Below are 7,439 nucleotides of genomic sequence, written 5' to 3'. Positions count from 1 at the left end.
ATTGTTTTAAAATTTGTCACAGAGCATGTACCCTTCTTGGCTGCACTAACCTCTAACTAAAATTTAGCATTTCCCTCAACTATAAATGTAAACACCTCCCACGGAAGTATTAACTGTACCCGGGATTTTTGTCACCAATAGAAATTGCAGACATTTTGGACCACATTACAGTAGTCACAGGGACCTCCCAGGTCCCAGTACAGTCTGTACTCACTGCTACTTCAGAATTATGATGGTTATGAGACTGCTGCTGGGTCTTGTTATTTAGTGGGTTAATACAGAAAATTAGCTGTTACTACATTCACTAATTTGTTTTGGTTTGGGTTTTGGTTTTTAGATGGTGTTGGTTTGGGGTTTGAATAGCCATATTTCAATAAGTTTGGTTTCCTCTGTAATCCCGCGTATTATAAAAGGAGCCCCTGGGCTCCATCAGACTCACAAAGAAGATGAAGAGCACCTGCTACCCACTCTCAGAGGTGAACATTCTATTTAAATGCTGGACATATTATAATCTTTGAGCTACCTTACTTTCCATATATGTGTCTTATTTCCCCAAATAAACTACCAGCTCTTGACAGCATGGATTAAGTCATATTGTTCTTTGTTTCTTCCATAGGCCCTTAAAAAGAGTAGTCATTCTACCACTGTTGGTTGATTGACTGGCTGATGGAACTCCTTCAAGCTTCAGTGATCTAAACCCAATATCACATTCACTGAGCAGGAGATGAATAATATGACAGGAGGAGGAAAGGTATTGAGATTAAATCTTCCGTATGATTGGCAAACCCTGGAGGTGGGGTGCTGGAGCTTGCTTCTTAGAAATAAAACATAGCTCTAGGATAAAAAAGGTCCATTGGAATTTTCCATCAAGGCTGATAGACTAGGGCAGAGTGCCCACATGTCACGGGAACCAAAGCAGACTTCAAGTGGGAAAATACTCGTGGGCAAGATGGTATCATTTTTGTACATACTGGAAGACTTATAAAATGAAGACAGACAGCCTGGGATCCTAGTTTTTGCAAAGAGCCTCGCTCTACACAGAACATTATACAACTACGAACTCTCTGGTACTAAGGAGTTGAAGAAGGTTCTGGCATCCTCAGTTGTAGTTGATATCAAAGACTCCAACAGTTCCAACTGTCTTTGTTTTGTAATAAAAACTCAAGACTGCATGGCACAAAACAATCACCATTTTCTCTTGCTCACAGATTCTGTGGGCCTGGATTTCAGGCGCCGTGGGGATGACTCCTCTCTTCTTCGTGATGTCTGGGGCTTCCAAGCTGGCTTCTGCAGGCACATGTCTGGCGCCTGGGCTGGGATGGCCAAAGGACAGCCCAGAGCACGTACATGTGGCCTCTCCATGTGAGTTGGGCTTCTCACAACATGGCGGGAGGGGACTTCTCAAGAGGGGGTCTCTGGAGAGCAAGCATTGTGAGAGGACCAAGTGGAAGCCACATGGCCTTTTCTAGCTCTTCTGCCATACTCTACTGGTCAAGGCGGTCACAACCTGCCCAGAATCAACAGGAAGGGACATAGAGCCCACTCCTTGAGAGGAAGAGTGCCAGAAAACTATTTTATAACCACCACAATGACCAAGCCAACATTACTGCTCCCAAGCTGAAAGATAATATCTAGGGCCACAAGTGGGCCAGACATGGGGTGGTTCTCACCTGGTGGGAGAAGAGGGCGTCGTGGGTGGCCCCAGCAAACCCCTCAGGGTTGTCTCTCAAGAGTGAATCCACCAGGCACCCCAAAGGAGTCTCGGCCACCAACAACACTTCATAAATGAAAAAAATCCTCTCCTCATGGTAACCCACCACCCCACCCTGATTGCCATTCCTGCTACATATCCCTAAACATCCAAGTCACCATGCAGTGAAAAACCTGCTCCCACAAAGCAAGCTCTGCATGCTGGTGTGTCTCATTGTTCTTCTCTTAAGACACATCATTCACGAACGCTATGTTTCTGAAAAGATACCCTCAGCTGTCACTTACACAACAGAACTTGACAAAACAGAGCGCTCCAGTGGTGTCTTTGCCTGGGGCAGTATGTGCTAATATCTTGGCACAGGCACCTTGAACTACTCAGTTTCCCAGGAAAGTTCCATCAGCTGGAAAGTTCCAAGGGGTGAGCAAGATCATGGAAGAGTGAGTAGGGGAAGCTTTTCCTTTTCCCCAAGAAAATAGAACCACCTTCTCGTCAGTCAAATGATGGGAGAGATCTACGGAGCTACTCCCCAAAATCAACAAGAAGAGAGGAAGCTTGATGCTATGAAAAGAAAAGTACTACACATAGAAAGAAGGGACGTGCTACCCAGGACTAGGAGAAAAGGGCATTTCAGAGAGAGAGGAAGGCAGGCACGGAGATAGAGAGGCAGGAATGTGCCATGCTTATTCCCAGAGCATCAAGATGGCTGGCCTACCTGGAGTGGAGGGCTCGGGTTTGGGAGTTGTAGAGGACATTTGTTAGTTCATCTAACCAGAACAGCACCCCCACCTTCTCTGGGAAACAGCTCCTCCCCCGTTTGGTTCTCTACAGCCCTGGGATGGGCATGTGACCCAGTCAGGGCTAATCCCAGTAACTGGTCCCTTTGACATCAGTGATTGGTCCAAGGATGGGTAAGGGACCCAGCCAGGCCAACCAGAGCCCATGCTCAGGAATGTTTCCAACTGAAGTTCTTGGGAAGAACTCACTTTTCTCTCTGCTCTTGGGAGGAGAGGCAAGAGAATGTACAGGGGTTGTGAGCCTAAGCTCTTCAATCAGAATGACCCCAAATCCCAGGCCCACCTCTTTAACTGGTTTTGTCTTCAAGGCTCCATTTCCTCATCTGTAAATTGGGGATACCCATGCCCAGCTCATAGGGTTGTGCTGAGGATTCAATGAGAATGTATGTCACGTGCTTAGAATAGTGCCCGGCTCTTACTAAGAGCTCAATAGATGTTTGTTATTACTTTAAAGACAACACCTCCAGAGCTGCCTACACCATAGCACCAGCTTTAGGGGTAAATCAGTCCTCAAAGGAGGCAGGAATGAGCAACCCAGCCTTCCCAGAGCTTGGTGACAGGAGTCAAGAAATTCTCCTTTTTTAACTTAAGCTGGTTTGATTTTGACTTCTTTCACCCGAAAAGTGCTTAAGTGGTTAAAAAAAAGAGGGGAGGCAAAATACACTACTTAGAAATATAGTCATAATATGCTCCCCTAATTACATAATCAGTCCATTAAAATAAGACTAGTTTTGTGGCTATTTCTTTTTTGTTGTTCCTTTCCCAGAAGATGACTTGCTAAGCTCCAGAGAACACAAGTCAAGCTAGAGGAGGTTCCAAGAAGAAGTTGGGATGGGGATAGGGATACATGTTATAGATGTGGAGAAGACTAAGTGGTCCACCAGCCTTGTGGGTTCCAAGCCCTAAGAATTCCCTCTCCCCCTACCACCCCTGAGTCACACGCCTCAAACCAACGAGAGCCCAAAGTGCTAGGTCAGAATTCAGGTTTAGTATCCCAAATCATAGGTGGAATCAGAGAAGCAGACTCCTCATGAGAAACCAAAATGAAAAACTGAGCAAATAGAAGAATGCCCACTTTCACCACTGTAACTTAACATTGTGGTGGGAGAATAAAAGTCATAAACATAAATAAGAAAAATTATCATTATTTACCACTAGTTTTGACTCTATACCTGGAAAACCAAAGAGAATCAAGTTAAAAAAAAAAACTTAAAATCGATAGGAGGGCTGGCCCCGTGGCTTAGTGGTTAAGTGCACGCGCTCCGCTACTGGCGGCCTGGGTTCGGATCCTGGGCTCGCACCGATGCACCGCTTCTCCGGCCATGCTGAGGCCACGTCCCACATACAGCAACTAGAAGGATGTGCAACTATGACATACAACTATCTACTGGGGCTTTGGGGGGGAAAAAAAGGAGGAAGATTGGCTATAGATGTTAGATCAGAGCCGGTCTTCCTCAGCAAAAAGAGGAGGATTAGCACGGATGTTAGCTCAGGGCTGATCTTCCTCACAAAAAAAAACAAAACAAAACAAAACAAAAAAAGAGGATAGGAGGAGGAACCAGCCTAGAACAGAAGGGAAAAAAAAAAAGTCGATAGGAGAATTCAATAAGGTGGTTATCTATAAAAATTGACATATGAAAATCAATAGCTTGCTACATACACACAACTAATTTGAAAATATAATGAAAGAAAAAATTCCTGTTTAAAAAGTAGTAACCAAAAACCATCAAAAATTCAAAGCAAAACCAAAAAGAGCTAAACAGAAACCTAATAAGGAATGTGCAGACCCTATTATGAAGATAAACTTTAAAATTCTAATGAGGGCCTTACATACATTTTTAAACACTGGGCAGATGATGAGGCAGAGGGGGAGAATATGCATATGGCGCCAGAGAGTAGAGATTAGAGAAACTAGATGAAAGAGAACACGGAAGCAGAGGTGGGAAGGCAGAGACTGGAATTCTTGGGCCAACTAGAGGTGATTGCAGGTGCTTTCCTGGGGTGCCCACAGCTCTGGGCATGGATGGGGAGGAACGGATGCCCACTCCCATCTCTGAGTCACCACTCCTTCTCTGGGGACATATTGCACACCAGGACCCCAAGATTCAGGGGGAGACCTGGGGACTGAGCAAGCCAGCAAAGGTGGACACCGGGCAGCAGAGGTGTTGCTGTCAGCAGAAGCAGCATCCCATCCCAGCTGAATGAAAATCAGACACTCTGTTTTAAAACATAGATTTTATCATTATTCAGGCATGGTGAGGTCAACAGATCAGAAGAGGACTGCCGTTGAAAAGATAGTTTGTGTCTTTTCAACAAACGGTGCCGGAACAATCGGACATCCACGTGCCAAAAAAGGAATCTGGACACAGACCTTACACCCTTCACAAAAATTAACTCAAAATGGATCACAGACCTAAATGTAAAACACAAAACTATAAAACTCCTAGAAGATAACATAGGTGAAAACCTAGCTGACCTTGGCTATGGTGATGACTTTTTAGATACAACACCAAAGGCACAATCCATAAAAACGATAAATGAGAAGCTGGACTTCATTAAAATTTAAAACTTCTGCTCTGTGAAAGACAACGTCAAGAGAAGTGAGAAGACAAGCCACAGGTGAGAGAAAATATCTGCAAAGGACACATCTGTCAAAGGACTGTTATACCAACTATACAAAGAACTCTTAAAATTCAACAATAAGAAAAAAAACAACCAGATAAAAAAATGCGCCAAAGACCTTAACAGATATCTCACCAAAAAAGATATACAGATGTCAAATAAGCACATGAAAGGTGCTCCACGTCATATGTCATCAGGGAAATACAAATTTAAACGACATTGAGATGCAACCACACACCTATTAGAATGGCCAATTTCCAGAACACTGACAACACCAAATGCTGGTGAGGATGTGGAGCAACGGGAACTCTCATTCACTGCTGGTGGGAATGCAAAATGGTGCAGCCACTTTGGGAGACAGTTTGGCAGTCTCTTCAAAACTGAACATACTCTTACCCTACCATCCAGCAATCAGGATCCTTGGTATTTACCAAAGGAGTTGAAAACTTATGTCCACACAAAAACCTGCACACAGATTTTTATAGCAGGTTTGTTGATAATTGCTAAAATTCAGATGCAGCCAAGATGTCTTTCAGTAGGTGAATGGATAAATAAACCATGGGACATCTACACAACGGAATATTGTTCAGAGCTAAAAAAGAAATGAGGGCCGGCCCCGTGGCTTAGCGGTTAAGTGCACGCGCTCCGCTACTGGCAGCCGGGATTCGGATCCCGGGCGTGCACCGACTCACTGCTTCTCCGGCCATGCTGAGGCCACGTCCCACATGCAGCAACTAGAAGGATGTGCAACAATGACATACAACTATCTACTGGGGCTTTGGGGGAAAAAAAAAAAGGAGGAGGATTGGCAATAGATGTTAGCTCAGAGCCGGTCTTCCTCAGCAAAAAAAAAAAAAAAAAAGAGGAGGATTAGCATGGATGTTAGCTCAGGGCTGATCTTCCTCACAAATAAATAAATAAATAAACAAATAAATAAATAAAAAAGAAATGAGCTATCAAGCCATGAACAGACATGTAGCAACCTTAAATGCATATCACTAAGTGAAAGAAGCCAATCTGAAAAGGCTACATACTGTATAATTTCAACTATAGGACATTCTGGAAAAGGCAAAACTTCAGAGACAATAAAAACATCAGTGGCTCCTGGGTATTTATCCAAAGAACACGAAAACACTAATTCAAAAAGATATATGCACCCCTATGTTCATTACAGCATTATTCACAATAGCCAGAACTTGGAAACCTATGTGCCCACTGACAGATGAATGGGTAAAGAAGATGTGGTATATATATACATAATTGAATACTACTCAGCCATAAAAAAGATGAAATCCTGCCATTTACAACAACATGGATGACCTTGAGGTTATTATGCTAAGGGAAATTAAGTCAGATGGAGAAAGACAAATACCGTATGACTTCACTCATATGTGGACAATAAACAAACAAACACATAGATATAGAGAACAGATTGGTGGTTACCAGAGGGGAAAGGGTGTGGGGGAGGGTGAAAGGGGTAAAAGGGCACATGTGTATGATGATGGATGGCAACTAGACTTCTGGTGGTGAACACGATGCAGTCTATACAGAAGTTGAAATATAATGATGTACACCTGAAACTTATACAATGTTATAACCAATGTTATCTCAATAAAAATAAATAAATAAAAATAAAAAGATCAGTGGTTACCAGGGATTGGGAGTGGATGAATAGATTGAGCACAGAGCACCTTTAGGGCAGAGAAAATACTCTGTATGATACCATAATAGTGGATACATGTCATTATATATTTGTCCAAACCCATAGAATATACAACACCAAGAGGAAAATCCTAATGTAAACTATGACTATGGGTGATTATGACGTGTCAGTGTAGGTTCATCAATTGTAACAAATGTACCAGTCTGGTGGGGGATGTTGATAGTGGGAGAGGCTATGAATGTGGAGGAGGCAGGGGGTATATGGGAAATCTCTGTACCTTCCCCTCAATTTTGCTATGGATTTTAAACTGCTCTAAAAAAAATCTTGATTAAAATATAGCAAATTAGGGGGCCAGCCTGGTGGCGCAAGCGGTTAAGTGCGCGCGCTCCACTGCGGCAGCCCGGGGTTCGCCGGTTCGGATCCCGGGCACGCACTGATGCACTGCTTGTCGAGCCATGCTGTGGCGGCGTCCCATATAAAGTAGAGGAAGATGGGCATGGATGTTAGCCCAGGGCCAGTCTTCCTCAGAAAAAAGAGGAGAATTGGCATCAGATGTTAGCTCAGGGCTGATCTTCCTCACAAAAAAATATATATATATATAGCAAATTAATTAATTTTAAAAAGATAGTTTGTTATACTCACAGATCCC

This window comes from Diceros bicornis, chromosome 37 (genome assembly GCF_020826845.1).
Source record: "Diceros bicornis minor isolate mBicDic1 chromosome 37, mDicBic1.mat.cur, whole genome shotgun sequence".
Classification (NCBI taxonomy): Eukaryota; Metazoa; Chordata; class Mammalia; order Perissodactyla; family Rhinocerotidae; genus Diceros; species Diceros bicornis.
This window is presented reverse-complemented; position numbering follows the sequence as displayed.